Below are 25361 nucleotides of genomic sequence, written 5' to 3' on the forward strand. Positions count from 1 at the left end.
GATTAATGGCAGAGGAGGAAGACTGGAGTGACAGTTAGGGTTTCGCCAGGTCGTACTGTATATACAGCTGTTGCTGCTCAGGGGAGGGAAATGCAGGGTCTGGCTGTCTATTCCAGACAAAAAGAAATGGCACATGCTATTACTTCCAGATCATTGCAGTCCCTGCACCACCATCTGCTGGGGGTCAGAGCAGTTGTCCGGGTCGGCGTCAGTCATGCACAAACTCAATGCTTTCCACTGAGCTGCACCCAGCAGTACATATTTACAAGAACAATAAAGCAAACCTGCTCCCTGGACACAGGCACCACAATGCTCCGTCACATTGGGAACAAAGGAGCACAACGAAAGTTGATATGCATTACAAAGGAGATTCTCAGGGATCACAGCTTTGTGATTTCAGGCCATAACACAAATTGAAGGGAAGAAAAACTGTCACCAATAAGCCCAAACCTAGTGATCATTGTATTTATAATTGACATAGCATCGCTAAAAGGGTGCCTCAGTTTCTGTTTCCTCTTCTCCTGTTTTCAGAGTTCTCTCTAGAAGATAGTTAAATGGCAAAGGCTCAGGTTATTAATGTTAAACACTTGGATACACTGTTCTGTAACAGCAGCAAGATGATCTCTGCCACTTATCCCAGCTTGTCTGAGCGTTATCTCTTTTTACAGGGCTTATGCCATGTGCTGGAGTGAGGTGCAGAGAGCCCCGACTGACATAAACTGAACAGTTCCTGGAAACAGGATGAGTACAACTGTGTCACTGTGTTATTGAAACCAAATGAGCAGTTTTAGCATCTCTTCATCCCAAACAACTAGTGAGTAATTAATTTCTTCTGCTAAGAACAGCCTCTTCAACACCACCAATGTGACATGTCAGGCATTACTGCAGGGTACTTCAAACCTTCCACTAGTGCTGTCCTGCACCTTGGCTGAACATGCGTACACAGACATGACACCTTCCGTGCCTAGAACTGGAGATGTCTCTCCTTGCTGTATATTAAGGCACAGAGGTAAAGTGCAAGTTTTCTTTTTGATCTGGGTTAGCCTGCTGCAGAGCTAAGTCCAGTGTTTCAGTGCTGCATCAAAATGGAACCAGGGGAGCAATGGAGCTCAGTGCAGAGACATATGCATTACTCGGGACAAACTCAGCAGAATTCAGCTGAGGTTATTAGTTTTGTCTCAGCATCAGCACTGTTAAAATAGGCAGCAGTGCCAGCATGGGGTGAGAGAAACGGGTAGCAGCCCTGGAAAGCTATGAAAAGGGCAGGTGGAGCTGGACCCAGAACATTTTTTATGGGAGGCTCACTTCCAAATAGCTAGAAGCCATGTGTACTAGCAAAAACACATGAAGGACTGCTATACTCCCTGCCCCACATAGCTGCAGTGTCTGTCACAGCCCTTCTGCATACATAATCTCCACATACATAATCTTTGACATTTCATCTGGTAATTAGTGGTTTTGGCGCAAGTAAACCCAATCTTGTTAGGTCCTATCCTCAGTTGCTTTTTACTAAGCTCCGCTCTGGGCATTTTTGCATAAAGCCTTTCCAGTCCATGTAATATTTGACAGCTTTCTCAGATACTTTGCCTGAAACATAACATGGAAGAAGAGACCTCCAGGTAGCTGCACCCACATGCCTTCCCGGCTCCACCTCCCTTGCCTTGCTGGCATAAGGACGCACCAGCAGCCAGAGCCGCAGAGCTGGTTCTGGAGCCTGCAGGGACATGTAAAGCAGCCTTTGCATGTTCCCTTGGAAAACATCACCAGGTTCAGTTACACATTTGTACTTGGAGGGCACTAGCCCTGAGCATTCAGCACAGACCTTATCTACACAGGTTTGACCTGCAGTTAGGCAGCCTTTCAGTGCCAGATCAGAACTAAAAGGATTTTTTTTCTTTTTTAACAGTCAAGTGTTGTGGAACTGAGTTTGAAGCAAAAACTTGCAGAAGAGTAGTCAGTGTTTAGTTTAGATACGTCCTAAAATGTATGTGAAGTGTAAATTACTTGATGTTTCTAATTTAGGAGAGGGGAAGGCAGGCGATGGGAAGCTGGCAAAGTGGCTCTGTCACGACACTAGTAGTAAAATGAAATGATAAAGATCCTTTAACCCCTAGGTAATTGATGTAAATCTGTCTTCAAACACGTAGGGACTGAAAGTCATTCCTGAAATTATTCCAAGAGAAGTGGTATGTTGTCCTGTGTCTCTAGTCTGTAATAGACACGTGCTACATTGTGAAAATCATCCCTTTTGGTGCTTGCACCTGTGTTTGAGGCTTTGTTCTGACAGCCAGTGACTAGATTAGCATGGGGAATAGACTGGGTTTCTCAGTCATCTTTCTGGACACAGTTCAGACATGCTCTTCAAATGATGCTGGGGAAATTTAGGACTGGTTTCATGTGTTCTGCAGATAAATAAAGGACTTCTATATTCAGGAGATATTTTACAAGTCCTGTGTTCACTCACAAAAGTAAAATACAAGAATAGATACATTCTGCCTAATAAAATTAATTTTCCTGATAAAAATAAAGCCTTTACTGCATGAGCAGTGGAACAACTATGTTAATTGTAGTTCCATGGCATGTTCCTGATAAAGCATGCTCTTGTTGATGGAATACTCCCTCCTCATCAAACATAATCTGTCATTCTTAAAAGAAATGGTGCCCTGGATAAATTGTATTCTTCTGCTTTGTAAATCTGCCAGTTTGTGAACAAATTGCCTAGTTGAAATGAATTTTTATAGTGTCTGGACCAATTAGGCATAAAGCTTAGGAATCTAAAGTTGAAACCACACGACGTCCAGAGGCTGCACTGGAAACTTTTTGTTTAGGTACTTAGGTGGGAGATGAGCTGTTGGGAAACCTAGGCCAGAATAACAGTTTTACTTTTTATAATGCCTCTTTACTTCATCAACATCACCCTTTGTCTCTGAGGTAAATGTGTTTTTGCAAAGACCAGTTCTGTGAGTTACCAGATCTCTGGGCAGTACAAATTCAGTCCACATCAGGCACAATGAAACATATCTTGCATCAGCCAGAGCACATAATACATACACATATTGGCTGTTTATGCCAGCTTTATTCTTTATGCTGCCTCAATGACAACCATGTGAGAAAAGTCATATTTGGTCAACCCCAAATTGCACAGAGGCAAGGTTTTACCTTTTGAAGAAATTGAGCAATTACCTTGAGCTGTACCAGTTGAGCACATTGCATCAAGAGGTGGTGACATTTCTGATCTGGGATTAACCGCTGTAACTTCAGATTTATGGCCTGGTTGAGGAGCCTTGGCCTGATTTTTACCCCTAAACCACTTATATTCAGTTTCTTAATGTATCTAGCTTGAACTCATTTACAGATGTACTAACCTGTCTTCTTCCAAGTATTTTCTCTGAATTGCTTCTGCAGTAACATCTGCCAGTTTCTAATGCCAAATAAATGACCATTTGGAAATAATGGATTCCTGAAATACAATTATGTAGCTTTATGAAAGCAATATTTTAGTGATTTGCAGCTGGCCTAGGGCACATATATGGTTATTGTGGACTTCCGTTGCTTTTGTCCTCCATCCCTTCTTACTGCTTCCTCTGCCCACTTGCAACATTGTATTTTTGCCCCTTGAATTTGCCTGATTGAATAAGTCTTCACAGTAGTGTTTCCTAAGCATATAACGCAGGAGGTTCCCCAAGAATATTGAACATGCTTAAAACTTCAGGAGGGAGAAAAAGATATTCAGAACTTTTAATGTATAAATATATTTGTTCCCATTGTTTATGGTGTTACTCTTCATTGTTATAGAAATCTTCTGAAGGGATTATTGAGTGTTGTCTTGATTTAATAAACTTAGTAAGCTTTTGTTTTGTCTTGTTATGTTGGACATACAAGAGTAGCTGACATTACTCTGTTCTGCTTGCACCTTTTAAACCACTGCACTGTGTTAATGGCTGAGCAGCTTATCACTGAGTGACAGAACTGTGCTTGCTCAGCTTAAATACTGCTGCAAAAGTAGCACAAAAGAAAATGGTGTCTTTAAGGTCCTCTTTCTTAATCTCTAACTAAGCTGGAGTAGTGGATTAGAAAGAGATGAGTCAGAGAGCAAAATCATAGAAATGAAGGAAAAAGAAGTGGAAAGGCAAAGGGAGAGACTGTTTCTTCAGTGAATAGAGAGAGGGATGGCTGAGCAGACAGCATCAAATTGCTCCCAGTCTCTGTTCTGGCACTTGCGGGTCTATTGAAAATAGTCCAGAAGGACATGCTGAATTTGTTGCTCCCGTGTGCCAGCCTTTTCTGCAGCAGCGAGAGAAACCAATCAGTGCTGCTTCAAAAGCAGCTGGAAACTTAGAAAACCCTGCTCCCCTGCTGCCTGGCAAGCAGCAGTACAGGGTCTTCTCAGTTTCCAGCTACTACAGAGGCTCCATTGACAAAATGTGTGTGGCATTTGAAGTAGCACAATGTGACAATGAAAGAACCTGAGGGAGACAAAATAAGGGGGAGAAAAGAGGGAAGGAGAATTAAATGGGAATGAGGGAGCCAGCCTACGGCAGGAGGACAGAAATAAAAAGAAAAATATGCTAATCACTGCAGAAGGGGTCATAAAAATAAATCATCATTGTCATATTTGACACCTCTGCACTGCTTTTTCAAAGAATATAGTTGTAATAGCAAGACTCAAGAAAACAAAGTAAGAGTTTACTAATATTTGCTCTCACCGCCTGAGATACAGACGTGCTTACTTTAGCCACTGCTTTCACTAACACGAAGTACAGGGTAACTGAAAGATGCCAGGTCCCACACCAGGGACCATGTGATGCTGCGAACTGGACAGTTGACATCCTTACCCTCTGTTTCACAGAGAAGCAGAAGGAGCCAGGAGGATGGTGTGTCTTACTGTTGCTCTGAACAACAGGGAGAAAAAACAAATGCTACCAGAAAGAAGCCATGAGCTGGCTCATCTTCTCCTTTCCCTTATACTTTATTGTATCACCTATGAGAGCACACAGGACAGGGGAAACCAGAGTATCACCAATATCTCAGACCAAAGTAGCATTGCTAGGATTTTTGTCTTTTACCACTATCTACTTGGCCATATGGTGGGAGTTCTGAGAGGGACATCCAAGAGTTCAGGGTACTGTGGTACCTTTTCATACCCCACTTGTGGTGCTAGTTCATGGTGAAGTGTGGTCTGGAAATGCAAGAGCTGAATTTTGTTACAAAACAACTAAACTGGAAGGAGCTCCACAAATGTCCTCACATGGCTCATGGCCTTTCAGTCCAGAGGTCCAGCTCAAGCTACTTCAAATTACAATCTACTGAAACTTATACAGGGTGAACACAGGGTCATCACCCAACAGTTTCACTCCAGGTAGCAGCTTTTTCTGGAAATAGCACAGTAAAGTAGACATGCAGAAGAGAATATTGCTTGAAAGAACATTAACATTTACAGATTTTCTGGGAATTCTTGGTACTTTCTGAAAGGTCAGCAATGTGCACTATAAAAACTGAGACAGAAAAATAGAAACACCGTTGTTCAAGAAACAATATCCACCAGGAGCCGAGAAGGGAGTAAATGCTGTATTGCCAAAGTTGGAAGTGGGTGAGCTCAATTTAACCTGTATTTGCTTTTCAGCATGCTGCTGTCATCATCTTAAACTTTCTTTCTAACCAAAGGAAGGCTCCTGTCCTGGTGACAGGAGTTTTGAATTTAATAAAGTCTTCTTTAAAAAATCCCAGTTATCATTCAGGTTTAAAATAAAATGCTTCCATGTGCTCTGTTAGGTTGGCAGTTACTTTCAGTCTTGAGAAATTACTCCTCTAGTTACTGCTTAGGTAAAAAAAAAAAATAGCTTTTTCTCAACAACAAACTTAATTTGATCATGACCCATGGCATCTCCACAATCCCCATTTTTTTGAACAGTGATCAGTTTGTCTTTCTCTGTAGGAATAGTATGTAGTGTAGAATAGAACTTATATTGTGATATTTTTGCTAGTGAGTGACTGTGTGTTATAATTTTGAAAGAACCTACACATGCTTTAGCAGTTGTAAAATGAAACCACAATCATGTCTGTCTCACCAGAAATCCCCCTTTGTACAGTAGTTTAAGAATCAGACAATGTTTATTATTTCATCTGTCCAGTTCATGGATAGCAGACCAAAATTGATACCGCATTTTCAGATCTACCATATCAGGATTTTTCCATCAGAACTGTAAGTTAATTTAAAGCAAAGGTATCTTCCTTCATCTGTAAAATTTTAGCTGTACTTTTTATGTCACAGGAGAATGTGATAACAAGAGCTCTATAGGAACTACCAGCATGATAAAAAAACATGTAGAGATACTTCTCAAAATATTATGCAAAAATCTATTTGATACCTCTTTGGTTGCTTGGTTGGGGTTTTTGGGGTATGTTTCATGGGCTGGTTATGTCTACATTAGTGAGTAATTCATCATAACAGAAATAGATCAGCATATTGAAGTAGTTATTGCTGAGAAACAGCACATTCGTTATAAGCCCTTCAAGGATTTGAACTTCAGGCTACCTTTAACTTCACCCCTTGGACTGGCTCTTCTCACCATGCAAGTGGATTAGAGCTTCCCAAAGGCCCACTGCTTGGTTTGGACTCTTACATCCCCACTGGAGTCTGGAGTGCCTTCCATGTGCACTGCTTTTGGGTTAGTTCCCTGCAAAGGGAATTCAGGGCTTCTGTGCACCAAAACTGCTGTGTGTATTGAGCTAATGCACAGAAATGAGGATGGTCGGGGGGTGGGATTTGTTTGAAAACTGTATTACTGCTCTGAACCAAAATGCTAATGTATAGGCAACCATACATGTTTTTGTGGCTTTGGGAAGACACTGCGTGTTTTCCTGCTGTATGCACAGCCAGCAATTTTGCATGCTAATAGTCATATATCTGCTTGTATGCTTTTCTGGCCAGCAACCTCTGGTAAGTTCTCTGTGTTTAATGATGCAAAGACCAAAACCAGCTATGCTGGCTCATTATGCAAGCAGAGAAATACTTATACGTACTTTACATGCAACTCAGACTAGCGGGTTTTATTTTATCAAGTAATAATAATTGTGGTCCTCACATAAACAATATCAAAAGCTGGTTTGCAAGCTGCATGATGAAATAACTGATGTAAACTGAGGAAGTTTTACTTCAATTTTCAAAAAGAAAGTGATGGGTTTGCCAAATCACGAAACGAGTCTAATTGTCTGTGTTTGAAGAAGGTCCTGCGCCATATGGGATTTCATGAGAATGCATAAAGCATAAAGGGAAGAACAGAAGTCTGGAGTCATCTCAGCTTCAATTAAAGCAAAGTGCTTGAAAATGCTTTCATTTAAGTATTGAATATTAAAATAAATAAGTAATTTCTGCCATTTCAGTTGGAAAATTTCACAATATTGTTCACATCCCCTAGCTGACAAACTTTGGGCAGTCTGCAGGAAAAAGGACACAGATGTAGTAACTCAAAATTATGGTATTTGGAATCTTTAAGCATCTGATACTTAAAACTTCACCCACACACAAAGTTTGGTTTTGCTTAGACTTCTCTTTCCACTTCTGTTTTAAGGAATGAGTACAGTACATAAATATATTTCAGCATCTGAACAAGAGGACTTTTTCTTTCCAGCTCACTTACCTTGATAGTTATTCTTGAAAAGCAAGTTGATACATTCTAAAGCTCCATGAAAAGCTACCTCTCTTCTTCTGCTTCTACATTTCTCAAGGAAAAAAAATAACTGAAAGCACCTCTGTCAAAATCTGGAAAGAATCAGATCTGAAGTGTGACAAAAGTAGTCACCTTCCATTTGTTCCTAATCCTTTCTACCAGAGTTAATTACAGGTAACATTGGAAATGCAACATGTGATGTATTGAGCATGAGATCAGAGGTCAGAAGTCCCGAATGCTAATCCTGACTTTGTCGATGATTTTCAGCTTTTGTCAAGTCATTACTATTCAAAGTTTGCCACCTGAGTAAAGGAGTATTAAGGCTTCGAAGAGCAGAAGAAAGAGTTCGACACTTAACAATTCACCTTTCTGATTCCTAATTTATTTATTTGAATGAATCAGTACTTTGGTCTTAAAACGCTGCTCTGAATTTTATTTACTCCTTCTGGATAACTTTTTGCACTGAATGTTTTAATTTTGATTAGTCACATTCATTTGTGTAATTTCAGTTCCTTGGCTGGGTTGCCAGAGTTCAGGCAAGTTTCTAGTGCAGCTGCTAGAAACCAAATTAGATTTTGGTACAAGTACAAAATCTAGTTTCGGTTAATTCCTGTATATATGATTTTCACATTTGTTCTCAACAAATAATCAGGCACATTTTGAGTGAATGCATGTTTCCAGAAAGCCAACAGAAAGGAATGAAAAGTGGATGGTGAAAAAGCAATTGACTGCTAAGAAGGAGAATTCCTACAGTAGTGTACTCTATTTGCTTTGCTCTAATAGTCTTGAATTTCTTCCACTGGGGTATGACCCATGAAGGGATTTGGTCACTTAAAATAGTTATGTCCTGAAGTTCTGTCCTGGTTTCAGCAGTAGCAGTGATTTTTTTTTCTCCTTAGTAGCTGGTGCAGCGCTGTGTTTTTGACTTTCAGCCTGGGAACGGTGCTGATAACACTGATGTTTTTAGTTACTGCTCAAATGTTTGGTCTGGCCAAGGACTTTGTGAGCCTCATGCTCTGTCAGGGAGGAGGGGAAGCCGGGAGGAAGCAGAGACAGGACACCTGACCCAAACAGACCAAAGAGGTATTCCATACCACAGCACGTCATGCCCAGGATGTAACGGAGAGTTACCCAGAAGGGCTAGGGACTGCAGGGTTGGACGAGGTATTGGTCGATGCGTGGTTGGGCTGGGGGGACAAGTTATCAGTCGGCTGGTGCTGAGGTGTTGTATTCTCTTCCCTTGTTATTTCCTTTGTCATTATTATTGGCAGTAGCAGTAATGATTTGTGTTACACCTTAGTTACTAAACTGTTCTTATCTCAACCTGTGGGAGTTCCATTCTTTTGATTCTCCTTCCCATCCCTCTGGGAGCAGGGCGAGGGCAAAAAGGGGGGGGGGGGAGGGGAGGAGGGGGAGTGAGTAAATGAGCTGAGCTGTGTGGCTGGGTTTAAACCACAACAAGTTCATACTGTGTGCTGTTAGAACTACAGCTTCTGCTTAAGCTTAATAGAGAGCACCCATGTTTACACTTGTGAATCATACCCACAATCTGCCTTCCAGGTTGCTTTGCTGTCTGCCAAAGGGAATGGTGGCACCTAAAAACTTGGGCACTGCAGGAAATTCAGGCAGATGGGCTCTGCTGCCATGGACATGCTTGAGCTCACTGGAAGCCTCCTATTCTGACCTGGAGGCTCCTTTGGCACCTGCAGTTGTGCATTTATTTGCACATATTCAGAGCTGTGTCTGTCTACTTGCAGTTTACTGCTGTCAACGCCCAACAGATAAACTGGTGTCAGTGCAACAACACCGGGGCTCTCATAAGGGCTGAATTTTGTATGAGTGGCAGGAGCAGGAAAGATTTCTCTTTGTAAAAGTCTGCCATCCGCTCCTGTGCAGTATGCAACTTGATCCAGATTCCTGCCAATGATATTTGAGGATAGTGTCTCAGACTGTAATTTTCCTATCCCCAGATGAGAGGCTAAGTTTGCCCAGAGAGCTGGGACATGTTGCTCCCTGGGGAGCTACAATGTTGTCAGTCAGCTGTGGCTCCAGACTCCAGGCGCAACACACGCTAATTAAAACCTGCATCTAGAATGCCTTTTGCAATTATGCCTTGAAATGTCATTCTAGTTTAGGAAGCTTCCAGAGACAGCCACGCTCAGCTCCTTTCTGAGTCGGAGAGGACTCAAACCTACATTTTCCACCTCCTGGGCATCCTCTGTCTCAGCACACCTTACCTCCTTTTCTGGTTACGGCCCTAGAACAACACAAATGTATTTGTTTCCTGATCAGAAAATATTTTTTTTAAGTTTTCCACCTAATTTTTTTGCAAAACGAAAAGTTTCCTCTTAGGCAGTAGGAGATAGCATCAGATTTAGTTTTTAATCTGGACTGGAGGTGGTCTATAGAGGTGTTCAGAGATAAGGTTTCAGTTCAGTCTGATAAAACACCAGGAGCTCATTGTAAAACTGGCATCCAGATTTTTAACATCACCTAGAGGGTTCTGATTTTCTTCTCTCAATTTAACACAAAAATGTGAAGTATCTTCCCTTCCACCCCAGGTTTATGAGAAGTTTAGAGCTGCAGGAGTTAACACAATTGCATCTCTGAAACAGATGGGTTTTAAAATTATATCAGACTTTTAAAATTTATATTTATATATATAAATATATTTATTTTAAATTTGATCTCTAAAGAAAGCTTGCAGAACTCCTAAGTAATTGTTAATGGGTCACCTCGTAAGTCATGGAGATCAATACTTCTTATCCTCAACTATTACATCCCTATTAGAAGTCAGTACTCAGAGACAGACAACAAAGGCTTTCACTTTAGTGCAGTCCAAACAGATTAATTAAAAAACAGTCCCAGTGCAGATGATGCCGAAAGAAAAAGTCCAAAGCATGTAAGAAAAAACAAATACCAAAAAAAAAAAAAAAAGAATTACATCATTTCCTTGTATCTTCCCTAAGGACAAGGGATTGGAGAGTATGAGTCAGTCTGAAGAAATGAAACAGGCCAGCTTTTAGAGATTTTTCCTTGTGCTTACCTTATAGAGCATAGTGGGCCACTGAGAACAGCAGTTGCTGAGTTGCTGAGCAACAATCTGACTGCTTGCTAGGTTTTAAAATAAGAGTGAAGGGGTGCATGTGGATAGCTTGGCCTTACAATTCATGAAAAATATAATGACCAGGAAAAGTGCACTTGAATAGGGTGCAGCATGGCCTTGTGGACATGACATCTGCTGCCTACAGTCAGCTACAAAGTAGGTGTGCCCTGCAGCTAGGGGGTGAAATATTTTCAAAGCTCCTTAGAGAGAAGAACACATGGCACGTCCTCTGGGTGCTCAAGCCTTTTCTTTATTCCTCTATTTTCCAGTCTGTAATACAGAAGTGCTGGAATGGTGAAGTAGTTGACTCACACGTTGCTTTTGTGTGGTACTGTACATTTTGTCCATGACTTACAACGTGCCTATGACTTTGCCATGTGCTCACCTTGCTTGTTCTGTTTGACATGTTTGACAGTGTCAAGTATTCTGGCACATTACATGTAATAATGCAATGTATTTTTCTGCTCAATAAATTGAGCGAATGAGGTTTTTCTGGGTACTTACGAACTTCCTACTGTGTCAAAATGGTAGTGTTCACTTCTGTTTAAATACTGCTCAAAATAATGAAGAGTCATCTGTTTGAGCCAGGGGTTGATTTGATAGTGTCATTTACAATTCCTTTAATATCAATGATAATCCACCAGGTCAGGGTCTCTAAGGACACTCGTCTGTGTTGTTTACACTGGTGGAGGAAACAGAAAAAGCAACACATTTTTGTGCACACTCCCCAGTACCACTGAAGTCTTTCAGTGATCAAACCTGGTACTACCTTGGACTGCCCTGGAGCCTCCCAGATCACAGCTTGCAGATCAGAAGGCTTAATTACTCAACTCAAGTTTCATTGTTCCCTGATTCCTGAGATTTCATTTCAAAAGGATAGGATTTGAGGTGTCCTTTTGCCCATATTTTTAAAACTTTTTTTTTTTTTTTTTTCTGTTTTTCACCAGTAATTTCTACAGCCTCTTCTGTCTTTTTATATCGTGTTCCTTCCCTGGTCCAAATGGCTAGTCTGGCAGTCACAAAGATGTCTAAAAGACTTCAAGTTAAGAGTGTGTCTAGAACTGATGGAGGATTTAAGATGAGAAGATGGGAAAGACCTACCTGGCAATATATGTATAATTTCTTTTGCTAGTTTAGAGCCAAAGCCCCTTGAGATTAATTTGATTGTATCACAGTTTCAGTTTTCATTTAGAACTAAGTCCCTCTGAAGAAATATTACTGACGCCTGAAACAATAGCTGTGAGCAATGATGATCTTCATCATGAAGTTCACTAGCACTTAGCAGCTTCAGGGTTCCCTCACAACTTTATCAAATGGCTTCATGTGCCAGGAGGAGGAAAATGTGAAGACCCTATTAAACTCTCCAAAACTTTGGCTTTTGAAGTAATGACCTCTTTGCTTCCACCAGCCTCAGAGGGGCAAATGGGAATGAACTGTGGGCTGAGTGTGGGAAGCCAGGACTATGCAATCTTCATGGCATGCTGTGCCTTGGGCAGAGAGGCTTGCAGTCATCTGACCCCGGGCTCAGCATCTGTTTCCCCAAATTGCAAGTAGTTCCATTACCATCATGCTGTTCTACCATCCTACAAATGCAAATTTGCCCTATGACAGAATGAATCCTACCTCTGATAGACCAGATTTCGCCATCCTGTATACGTGTGCACATTATGCACAGGTCCTACGTAAGTCTTCTGAAGTGTACTACTGATTGTTTACATATGTTATCAGGGGAAAAAAAAAACAGGAAAGCTGGCAACTCATGCTGCCAAGAGACCTGGCAGTGGCTAGAAACACATTCAGATCATTTCCAGTCAATAGGCTTTGTTTTCATTTTAAAAAAAGCCCCTTCCTAGAAAGTTGTTGCACTGTTTTTTTATTCTGTTACAGTCAGTCCAGAGAAATACTTGCAATGGCTCCTGTCCTTAAAGTAGGCAATGTCAGGAGATGCTTTCAGACAGCAAGTGGAAGGTCTGGTAAGATACTGTGCTTTATGCAAGTTCAAAATATGCAGTGCTGGTTGGAGCTATGATCACGGGTTTGTGTGATAAAGGCCTTTTCATGATAATGAAATCAGGGACTTGTGATGCTAATAGAAATCAATGCCAAATGAAGAAGATAAAACTAGGATCTAGGTGTGTTCCTCATCTTCTGGTCAAGCTCTGCAATGGAGGACTGGGACTCCAGCTGGCTGCATTTAAGGATTGCCTGTAGCAGAGAGGATGTTTCCTTCACCAGCTGAGCCAGAAATGCTCACAGCTTTTCTGAAAAGAAAATATTAGAAGGAATAGATCCAAAAGCAAGTTTAATTATAGTTTAACTCAAATTCTCTCATATGTGTTTAAATCTGTGTTTTATCAGCTCATCTGCACCCATTCACAGTACAGGCAGTACTGGAAACTATTAGGGTGAAATAAAAGTTGCAAACTAGATCAGCATCTCAAGTACTACCAATCCCAGCTGGTCTAGCCCAACCTCCAGGAGTCCTTGGCTATCAATACAAAAGTGTTCTCAGAGGGTTAAGCATCCGGCAACTCAAGACTGCAGTTTTTGAAAGTGCTGACTCATTTTCCAATAGCAGCCTTAATATCAACACTGCCTGAAGAGATACAATATTCATACTAGCATCCTCCAGGAAGAAGTTCAAGTGCAAGCAAACACAATGATAAAGAGCTCTTGCATAAATTCTGTGTGAGAAGATGCAGTGTTATTAGCATCAGCATTTCTTTTGACATATTAGTCATCAGGAGCACAAGGATAGCAGTTGCGCTGATAAATTCACTTCATGTCCAGAGTCAGATTCCAGATGTAAAACCAAAACACAAGGATTATTTTCTGTCATTGTAAGCAAGTAGAAAAGTGACAAAAGCTGCACTGAGGAGACTAGACTAAAATTAGGATCCTGGTTTTGCTGTGTCATCCCTAGATAAGGGAAGACCAAAGAACACCTATTGGATGCTGAAGTTGCTTACAGGTTACAGCATGCAATTACTTCCCTATCCTCCATGGCCACTACAGATATGGTCATGTCAGAGGTTGTTGCTGCTAGGTCACATGCTCCAGTACACCAATGCAAGACATAAGAAGTTGTCAATGATACCAGTAAAAAACCTAATTCTTGTAGGCTAAGATGTCAGAGATGACCAAAACCATAGCTGGAAAGGAAACAACAAAAGTTACACTGTTCAGTCAGAACTTAGTGGACACAACCAGCTTCTGCTTTTCTTATGAAAGGGACAGAGATATTTTCTCCTAAAGACTGACAATGGTAGGACATGGCATGCAGAAACTTCATCTCTGGAGGTATTCCAGACCAGCAGAAATGGAAAACAACCTTGAAATGTATGGACTTTGCTGCCCAAATCTTCATCCAAAATACCTAATCCTGTTCTGAGCTACTACAGATGGCAACAAAACAATCGTTGGTACCAGACAACCAAACATAGCCCCATCTATGAACTTTTTACATGTTTGGTAGTGGGGGAAAGTTTGGATGAGCTAATTATGTCTGAGGATATCTTGGTTCCCTGTTGCAGGCTGACCAGGAATATTCTTGAGTTTAGCGCTTCTGCAAGAGCTGTCTGACTTCTTTCCATGAGAAGAGTGGAAGTGGACCATCATTGTTAATCACTGTACAGAAAAGCCATCATCTGCCTTCATCTCATGCTCATGGTTCCTGCAAGTGTTAGACAGGCTCTGGCTCAGAGCCAGCTCATGGTAATGGCAGCAAGAACTCATTTCTATTAGTTTCTTTAATTCTCTGTTTCCCTTACAGATCTGAAAAGAGATGAATCAAAAATAATTGCGTGCTTAAAAAGTAACACTGACTTGTTCATTAAACCTTGCTGGGGCACTGGGTGCAGGCACTTGAATGATCTGGAAAATATGAAAAGAACTTGGCTTGGGAACAAGAACAGAGCTGATACATGGTAATGGCGAAAACAGAAGTAGAAGCTATATAATGCAGGCAAATTCCTATTGAATGCCTCTTTGTCTTGCTTTAAAGAAATACAGAGAAACACTCCAAGATGTACAGATAACTAGCCAGTGTTCCTCACTGCAGAGCCCAAGGAAAGAAGGAAATGCTTCAAGGGTTAGTTCCTGGCTATATGGAATATTGCTGGACTGGAAGCAGTCAGCTGGAGTTCATCCTGATAGTCCCGCAAACCATTTTATCACAAAAATATATAGTAATCAATAAGAAGCAGCCACAGTGTTTTCCCACTGCTTTGTGCTTTATAAGAGTACAGGGAAAGGGGGAGAGAGACTTGGGGTGTGGGGGTGGGGGGGGTGGGTGGTAGTGTCCATGTTAAGATGTATCTTATGGAAAGGGGAAAAAGAACTCTGGTTGCATGTGAACTTCAGCTCTTCCTATTGCCTACTAATTATTTATTCTGTTTGTTAGGACAATGCTTTTTGCATATCTGTTCATATACAGTACTGGAGGAATAAAGATCAGTCAATAAACTGATGGGTGTTACATTATGTAATATCTTTGCAGCTGCCTCCACTGTTACAGTACCAGCTGGGGGGAGACTCTAGAAGCATTAGTCCTGCTTCACAGGCTGATCACTGCTCAGTGAAGACAAAATTTCTCTTATTTACCAAAGTATGAAATTAGAAGCAGAGTATTATACCTTCAGAAAAACTGATACTGGCTACTTTCAGAGATAAGCGTACAGGCTTAGCCTTCAATCAAGATCCACAAAAATACAATTTTAGCATCTGTTTTCTATTTATGCTAATCTGGGTCTTAAATCAGATCACTGTATTTCAGTGTGATGTTTCATAATGGTTTTGATGTACAGCTTTCGTTGTCTCACTGTAAGGATACAAGTGTCTCGTCTTAAAAAACTAGATGTGTGCCAACTTCTCAGTTTAGATTCGGGAGTACAGTCACTCTTGGTTTGTACTCAGTTCCCAGGTCAAAGTGTAGACCTGCTTTAAGTGCGTCCTTTGAACAGTGACATTGAAAAAAAAATAAATTATAGGGTAGTAAAAACAAAAGCAAAATGACCCATTGAGGTTTCTGGTTCAGGCAAGCTCTTACACTGTTCTACTAGTTCCCTTCTAGCTGACACATGATGCATAGATACTTGTTAATGTACTATTGTCGTGGTTTAAACCCAGTCAGGTAATTCGTTCGCTCACTTCCCCCACTTTCTTTCCCTCCCCCTGCTCCCGGAGGGACAGAGAGGAGAATCAGAAAGAATGCAACTCCCACGGGTTGAGATAAGAACAGTTTAGTAACTAAGGTATAACACAAATCACTACTGCTACCACCAGTAATAATAATGATAAAGGAAATAACAGGGGAAGAGAATACAACACCTCAGCACCAGCTGACCATTAACTCGCCCCCCAGGCCTGACCAAGCTCCGACAGATACCTCCTCCAACCCTGCAGTCTCTCAGCCCTTCCGGCTAACTCCCAGTTACATTCTGGGCATGACGTGCTGTGGTATGGAATACCTCTTTGGTCAGTTTGGGTCAGGTGTCCTGTCTCTGCTTCCTCCCGGCTTCCCCTCCTCCCTGGCAGAGCATGAGGCTCACAAAGTCCTTGGCCAAACCAAAACATCTCTATCAGCTCTGTTCCCGAGCCGAACTGCACCAGCTACCAAGGAGGAGAAACATGACTGCTACTGCTGAACCCAGGACAACTATGACCCAGTTATGAGAAAGAAAATCCCAGCCTTGTCCTCAGCAAGGTAATTAAGATGGGCAGGAAGAGTTTTTATTCTATTTTGTAGGGTTAAAATCATAGGAATGATGGCGTGACAGCAACTGTCTCTTCAGGCATTTTAGAGACACATTTACTGTGCCTACTGCATAAGCAATCCTGGGGCCAGGGGCTGGCAGGGGGGAGGAGGGATTGGATCCTACTGGAGCCAAGGGCAAGGAAGCCTTGGAAGCTCTGGCTTTAGCTTTATTTTGGCATTCATCTCTGTAGCAGTCAGCTTGCAACCTCAGCTCAAGCCAAAATTTGCCTCCTGGCCAGGCAACCTGCCACAGAGGTGGCTACAGAGGCTCACTGCTAATTCTGACTGACCTAGGCTGGGGGTCCCAGGGTTTCCAGGCTTCCAGTCCAGCTGGCTTTCTAGGCTCCCCAAGTCTGCCTGGAGTGTCAAAGCCATGGCAGATTCTGGCATGATTCTCGTTGATTTCACTACTCCCTACCCTCACTAGCAGCTGCTTTCTCAGAGCTGTGGTCCCTAGAGAGCACCTTTCACCCTGGAAATTATGTGGGTTGGTATTTCTAGAATGATTTTTTTTCTTTCACTTTGCCTGCTCAATGGGAAATTTCTCAGGGTTTTTTTTCTCCTCTAATACTCGTATAAACAAATTTCAAAATGCCAAAATTTCATCCCTTCAGATATTCTGGGACTTGGCTGCTTCCAGTGCAAATGTTGGTATTTGAATCCCAAGAAAGATTTAATTGATTCAGTTGGTGAGACTCCCTCAAAATGTAGCAGAGTTACCCTAACAAAGGGAAAGGTAAGGCTCTGCTGACAAGGTACATCCTCTTTATGTTTAAAATATGAGGAATTTTACTGCATGAAAGGATCATATCCAGGTTCCTTGGTTTTCTGTATTCTTTACACTGAAATAAGATGCTGAACAAAGCTGAACAACAGCTGTAAATTAAGAATAGTGAATTTTGTTTCCTCTTCAACTTGGGTAAAGTCTCTCTGCCCAGCAATTTTTGATGCTGTCCTTTGTGGGTTGTTTTGTAAAATATCCCCTTTAAGGCTGACAAACAAGCACCTACTCACTCATGAAAGAAAAATGGTTAATGTTGCTGCATAAGGAACAGTCCATAGCTTTCTAATTCTTAAACTTCCTGTGCTCCTGTGTCTGAACAATATAGAATTGTGTCGGGAAGGAAAGCATGTCCCCAGTGGTACCTGTCTGAGCTTGGCATTAGACCATCATTTAAGGATACACCTAAATGCAGTTTCAGAAGGCTCCGAAGCTGGCACTTGCCTGAACATTTAGCATTGCCTTAGTTTTAATGCTGGTTTTGTCTACCTTCTGCAGTTAACAATGTATATTTTTAGATGGTTCTGGGGTGCTCTGGTTTCCAAAGCAGGAAACCCCTGCAGCCATTGTGCTGGGTCAGATGAAAAACAGAGCAAAGCATCATTGCTTTGTAACTACCATATCTCTCTGAAGAGCTTCTGAGAAAAAAATAAATTAGAAATAGCTTCCTGGTTTAACAGGAAACTTCCTGTTATTTGTATAGTCCTCTCTGTCACCTAATGCAAGGTGTCAAGTTATAAGGGAAATGTAGTGTATCAAGTATTATACCTCCATGAAGCTGAACCAGTTCTCATTTGCATTGCTTCATTCTCATGGGTACTAGGAGTAGCTTGAACAGCAAAGCAAGATGAGGAAGTTTTTGGATGACTTTTTTCTGCTAGAAATTCTTGTTCATTTTATTTTAAAAGGAATTGTGGGGGGAAAGAAGAGTCTTTTCTGTATTATAGTTTTAACATGTTGTATGTGCTTTCAGCTCTCTATCTCAGCCTCCAACAAAGCCTTAAGGAATAGGGCCTTTAACTTGCAGGTATTTAAGGTCTCAAGGCTGTAAACAAGACACTGTAGAATATTACTTCTTTTGTGCGTTATGGTAGAGAACAGCATCATATGGGAGAAAGATACTTGGCACTGTGAGCTGATGGGGCTTAAAATTAGGGGACTTATTTTTTCTGCCTCTCTAATATTTCAATATTCTTGGCAAGTGTGTGTTCATTACATATGATGCCTCCCATCCCTGTATTGTCAGTAGGATAAAGGGTATTACAGTGTTTGGCATATCAAGACATGAAGCATAATGTGGGTCCTCTTACTGCTAAGCAATTTTACTGGTACAGACTGCAGCTGAATTTGCAAAGGTTCAAGCATGGATATGGGCAATCTGGCTCCAAGGCAAAGTGTTACTTTACTGGTGCAGATCCAGGGAATCCAGAAACCAGCAGATGTCCATGCTGTGGAATGAAGGGACTTTTCTGTAGGGAATGAAGTTACAAACCCAAAACAAGATATTATTCTTGGTCTGTATTACCACCATAAGAGATTTGCACATCAGGAACAGTCCCGTAGAGGTTCCTGTCATTTTAAGTGATAAACTAGAGGAGTATCACAAGCATGCTTCCTGCAAAACTCTCATGTGCCCTCTCTTCTCCCTCCCTTGGCAGCAATAAATGGAACAAATCTTTCCAACTTACAAAGGTGCAAATAGGTCTCTCTGCAGAACGTTTTCATTGCCTCTCCCCAGCTGTTTTGGCATTTGAGGTAAGACTGGTTTAACTTTTCAGATCTGCGAGGATTTCGCATGCATATTTTGTTTTAATTTTCCTGTGTTATTGCAGACTTGTGCCCTTCTTGCTTACTTACTGATTGCTGGCCAGATAATGACACTCAAGAAATTACTTTTTTGTCATGTTTTTTTCTTTAGGAAATATTTTTCCATGGTGGAAAAAACGAAGGCAGTGAAATTGAGTTTAAAAGTTTAGCATTCACAGGCATTGGTTTTGTTCAGAATAACTTTCAATTTTCTCACTTCAAAATACAAACTGCCAGAACTGTTACAACAACAATGGTGTCATAACAAGTTCCAGATTTGTTCTTGTTGTGCAGCCTGCTTTTAATTGTCTGAGTGTAATAAAAGTAAATTCAAAAGTTTTGAATTAGCAGCGTTTAAAAATCTGTGCAAATCTGGAACTAATAAGGATTGCACTGGATGTTAGTTCTAGAAGGTAAGGCCATTTCAAAACATATTAATTTGCGACCACTGCAACCTCCAGTTTTGGCCTGAGTTGACTTTGTACAGAACTGAGGAACATTGTGTATAGAGTTAAAAGAGAAGCCAAGTCCAGAACCTGATGGACAGACAATGCTAGATGTGATCAGGGAAATAGAGACTCCTCTGTAATAAGACATTCTGATAATACAAGCAGTGAAGAAATTACAACCATATTGCTGTAAACCAACACATAAACAAAGGCACCAAACAGATGGAGTAGATGCACTTTCTAGAGCTGTGTGCAAAGGAAAGTATCGCTAAGTCAGATTGCAGAAGAGATGGGGAAAAAAAACCCATATGAATTTGTGCAGCCACCTGCCATTAACCAACCTACAGTCTAGTGTAAGTGTGAGGGTAAGCAGACAGAAAGGACGATTACTAAAAGTATTAAAATGAAGCAGCTGAGCTTTCCTACTACAGCTACAGATATAAAGCATAAAGTGAAAGAATAATCATGGAGAATTTGAACCTAGTAATCATTAGATCAATAAAAAAGAATTCATTTAGGACAAGTGGGAACTTAAGAATGTAAAAGCAAGCACAGAAGTGATGTTTTGGCCAGTAACGTCTGGACAGGGAAATTAATTTATTTTTTTTCTAATGTCAGCAGAAAACTTTGTCTAAATGTCAGCAGCAAGAAGAAAATGTGAACTCGTCAGCAAAAAGAAACATTTATCATTCCTGAACTTCCATGTCACCTATGGCAACTTCTGGGAACAAGTTTTTCTGCAGGGAATATTATGAATATTTACTGGCAATAGATTCCAAATACTTTTAAACATCTCCCTGAAAACAAAATATATCACTGGATGGCCGCTCCACAACAGCCTTCCATGTCTGAGAGGAGAAAACACGTGAACAGTGCATCTACTTCTAGGCAAGATCCAGAAGGATTTTCAAAAAACAAAGGCTGAGGAGGTTTGAGGCCAAAATTCATAATAGGTTATTAGCAGGTAAATGTGAAACTCCTCCCCTGGTAGGTGTAGCCAGGCTCTGGTATGTACCCAGCCTACCACTGCTTCCTAGGCCCCACAGGTCTGACTGGCTTATGGAACCTTACAACCGTAAGGGCTGAGACATGAAAGCAGCATCTTCTCATCGTTTTCAAGTGTGTGAAACTTCTAGGTGAGGCTACCACAATGCAAACCATTCCATCTTCAGGCAGCACATGTAACCACAGCAGAAGACTTGATTGGCCCCTATCCACCAAGCTGGCTGTGAGAGCCTTCTCTTGCTGTGAAATGGCCCTTCTGACCAGTTCAGAACAGGAGCCTGTTTGCCCCTACCCCACTGAATACTTGGTCTTGGTATATCGGAGGTGCTGCTGGGATCTTTTCATGGTTTTGTGGGATCAGTTCCGGATTGAGTTTGATACAAAGCACCTACACTGTTGATCAGAGGACTAGCTCTCCTGGTGGGGAGGAGTAAGAGGTCCTTATCTTTGCTTGCCCTAAACCTAGAACAGGTTACTCCTAATACAGAAAACATGATTGACCTGCAAGTAAAGGCTAAAGGTAAGTAGGTATTTCTTGGCCTGGTAACATCTGAGTGGGATGCTCATTCTGAAACTACATTTAAAAATTTGATAATAACCCAGCACCTATGAGCAAGGGGGTTTCTCTGAGAAAATGTGTTGGGATTTGGGTTTAGTGGGTTGGTTTTTTTGTAAACTGTGACACTAGCTGCATGAAATGTACATCCTACCACAGATTCTATGCTAGAACTATGAAACCCAAAAGTTAAAACATGGTATAGCTTAAGACCACAATAATGCACAATTTCTGGAAGAACTAGACCTATTCTCTATGAATGTTCACAAGTAAACAGCACAAATCCTTACTTTTTCTGCATAGAATAAGGACTCTCAGAATACCTAAAAAGACAATATCCTTTTTGTATTTATGTACCAGATTCCCACTCTGTAATATACTAGTTTTTTCATCTTGCAACCTTATTACCAGATACCAGACTATATAATCCACCATGTTATGTTTTAGGGAGCATACTTCAAAAAAGCAAAGTGAAACTAATGCAATTTGCATTCATTTTGTCCTAATCAGAGCATTCCTGTTTACAAAAACATACCCCTGAGTTTTAAGAAGACAGTAAGAAAATGGTCCCCTGCCACAGCCAGGATTAGCATGTAACACAGTAGGTGGAAATTCGAGCCACTGTTGTCTGTTGTGTCTATTTAAGTATTCAGAAGCACAAAGAGGAACTGCTACAATGCTTTAGAGACTGAAATTATGATCAGTTCCAATCACTTCACCCTCAAGCTAGGAAACCAAAAATCCTAAATCTAAGGGAAAAGCAGAGCAACAGCCTCAGAGTACCATATAAGCGTGTTAAAAATCAGCCTACACTATGGCTTGAGGAATTTAAAGGCCATGAAAATAAACCCAATTTTATCATTCAATATCTAAGCAAGAGGCTACATCATTACCTAAATGGCCTGCCAGAGCTAGACAGCAGTATGCAGTAATATTTGAAGAACACCGTGACAGTGCTATTTAGAACACAGATGATTACTCGAACTCTCAAAACTGCAGCTCCCACTTACCGAGTTTGCTGAAGATTTGTTGGAAATTTGGCTTTTTGCCATATGGCATACCCATCTACATGATACCTAGCTAAAGCTCTTACAGGGTGTCTTCCAAAATGAAGCCCAGACTCTGGAATATAGTCCTTGACAGGAATTGTGAAAATCTCTTGCTAAGAGAGATAAACATTAAGAGAGATAAGCATTTCCTCTTCTAGGTTTGCATAGCCCTGGACATATTATTACTATGGAAAATTCAGGATATTTGACAGGTTTTGTTAAAGAAACATCTTAAGGAAAAGGTTAAATAAATCTCATGCCTATGCAATGATTCAATGGATTTATGATTATAAAACCCAGGCTCCTGGAAGTTTGAACCCTTATGATTATAAAACCCAGGCTCCTGGAAGTTTGAACCCAACACAGTTTTTATTTTGCTGGATTGGAAGAGCAGACATTTTATCAACATACAGGAGATCCTGCAAGTGCCACTGAATCGTACTGCATAACTTAGTCTGCGACTAAAGTTCAGTGATCCAGAAAAATCTGAAGTGCCATTTTTTTGACATAAGATTTGTAAAGCACCTTTTTGTGTACATACTTGTGTGTATGCATGTGCGCGTACACTCACGTTCTCCTTGCTGTCAGTCCACCATTAGTTTCTATATCAAAACTGTGGAGGTTTGGGGGATAATTTCTGATGGCTCAGAATACCCACTGAGGCTGAGAGCACGCCAGAGTTTCTGGAAACCTAAATCCTCTCATTTTAATAGTTTTGAAAATCCTTGGCGTTTAGCTTTGAACTTTAACCAAGAAAAGTTCTGTTTTATAAACACTGGCATTTGTTGATTGGATGAAAGACTAGATCAATATTGATTTTGGCAGCTTGTTTTGGCTGGGTTTGCCTGAAGTAATATGCTGGTTGTGGTGTTAAAAAGTTGTGTCAGTTCCTCAACATGTGCCTCTTTTTCTTGGAGCATTGCCTGAAAACTAGTTTTCAAAGTTACTTCCAGAAGTTAACCTAGAGGCTATCTATTATTGTGAGCTAACAACAGCCTTTTGCAGAGCTATCACCATGTGTGAAATAAAACCATTCAAGAAGACAGATTAAAGACATATAAAACAATGGATTTTTGTTTCACAGAAGTGCTAAATCATAGGTCCCAATTTTTATTTTTATTGCAACTGATTTACACTGTTCTTGCTATTTAAAAGGAGCTCTAAAGTAAATAACGAGGGTGACAGCAAAAAGGTTTTAGGCACTGTGGGCATTATCTAGTTGACACACACAAAATAAGATTTGTATGATTTCCATGAATCAGTTCTTGATTCAAGAGTAGCACTATGAATGAACAAAAATATATCTTCCAGAGAAAATGTGCCATTTTCAGTTCAAAATTTCCACTGAGACAGAATCTATTACAAACTGGTAAATTGTTACAGTTACAATCACAAGTAAAGTTTTCATCTCGTTTTGATTTGAAATTTTTCTCATGTCAGCTTCCAACTTTTTGAGCTTCTGAGATGACTGCTACAGGGAAGAATCACTTTGAGTGTGACTATCTGTCTGTCCATCCATCTGTCTATCCATTTATCCATCCATCTATCTCCCTACTGATCTTCTGTCTCCTGCTATTGGTTCACATCTTTCTCCTCTCGTGGTGCTCAGCCCTCTGACGTTTTTCCAGAAAGCAATTGTATCACTTCCCAGCCTTTCTTTTGCTATGATAAACAAGACAAGCTCCTTCATGCCTGCTCTACAAGAGCAGTTTTCCCCGTTTTGTCCAGGTGCCTGCTCTACCCATGCACAAGTTTGAATTCTCAAACATGAGTGAACAGTTTCCAGATAACATCTTACCAATTGACAAGTAGCATTAATATTTTACCATTTTAGAAAATAACTCCCCTCGCCTTATTCATCCTAAGGTTACTTGTCCCTTTTGCAGTCAGATCACTTTGTTCCTCTGACTGCATCCTGTGGCTAGCAAATTTCAGCCAGTTTAGTAAGTCCAGCACTTCCTGTGGTCACTGGGAGTCTGCTGCCTGAGCTTTGATCAATGCTACTTTTGATGGTGGGATCTGTGTTCAGTTTCAAGTGGTATGTGACAGAAAATTCTTTAGCATTTTACTCTAAGTTTGGTTAGAGATTTGAGATTCTCTAACCCTCTGTTACCTGGAATGGTGCTTCTGAATGATGAGAGCAGAAATAATTTCCTTATTGCTCAGAATTTGTCAGACATCTATCTGTCGGAGCAAGCTGTATCATGGGATTTAGTGTCTCTGCCTCTGACCCTAGGTTGCCAAATTCAATAATCAGAACATCCAAAAAAGAAAGACAGAAGAAAAAGTTATTTCTCCAGGGAACAAAATAAAATCTGTTTCCCTTTTTAGTCCTTGCTTTTTTTTGCCCCTGTTTGTTCAATCCTAATACATGTTAAAAAGACTGCTTTACCAGGGCCAGTCCATGATACTAAAATCAATCCAGACTTCATGATACTAAAATCAATCCAGACTTCTTAAGAATCCCTCAGCAATTCACAGGTGACCTGCCAGCTATGTAGACATTTTCTTGCCTGCTTCTTCTCTAATGCATCTCTTCAGTGCAGTAGTGTGTCATCACCACTGGGCCAAATCAGGACCATGGCCATAATTTGTCAGGCTGGAAGCACTGCCTGCACTGGAGTCAGCAGAAGGAACAGTTCTCTCCATGATCATCTCAGCTGGACCAAAGTGGAGCTATTGGGAAAGACTTTCTTTTCTGTTGGGCTTTTAGCAGAGGCCTCAGATCACATCTTCTAGGTTCTGTACTTTTGTTTATTGGATTGGAAAGCCTTTTATCATCGAATTGTTTCTTCCCCAGTGAGTGTGACTTGCAGACTCTCCCTTAACTTTATCACCCTCCCAATACGTAGGTTGAGCCCCTTCGAGTCTTTGTACATCTGCCATTTCTTTAACCCTTGCGGTGGATCCTCTTTGTGTTCTCTCCATGTTTTTGAGATCATTCTTGAATGATAAAAACAACTGCACTCTCCTAGAAGCTGCTGAAGCAATGCCAGCTGTAAAAACTCTTGGCCAACTCAATTGCTTGTCTTTTCAGGTTGGTGTTTTATATACTGAATCCCTCCACTTACCTCTACTCTCCTGCTAAAAAGCAGAAAATAATCAATGAGATTATCAGTCATCATCAGAGACCCACAAATATGAGCTATTGGTTGCCCAACTCATGTGTGCAAAAGGCACACTG

At 40.9% G+C, this 25361-nt stretch overlaps 1 protein-coding gene and 1 long non-coding RNA gene across 4 annotated transcripts in view; one reads left to right on the top strand and one right to left on the bottom strand.

Annotated features, from left to right (window-relative positions):
• RBPJ (recombination signal binding protein for immunoglobulin kappa J region) overlaps nt 1-25361 on the bottom strand; it is a 140176-nt gene that overhangs the window by 62371 nt on the left and 52444 nt on the right. The window lies entirely within an intron of this gene.
• The window catches only part of LOC130597249 (uncharacterized), a 30084-nt gene continuing 4857 nt past the window's right edge, over nt 135-25361 (top strand). For both annotated transcript variants that reach the window (XR_008971702.1, XR_008971703.1), the window contains exon 1: nt 135-814. This is a non-coding gene — a long non-coding RNA (uncharacterized LOC130597249). The remainder of the gene's footprint in view (nt 815-25361) is intronic.

Source organism: Pezoporus wallicus, unplaced genomic scaffold (genome assembly GCF_028554395.1).
Source record: "Pezoporus wallicus isolate ANWC-B61680 ecotype Strahan unplaced genomic scaffold, APGP_CSIRO_Pwel_v1 contig_642, whole genome shotgun sequence".
Lineage (NCBI taxonomy): Eukaryota > Metazoa > Chordata > Aves > Psittaciformes > Psittacidae > Pezoporus > Pezoporus wallicus.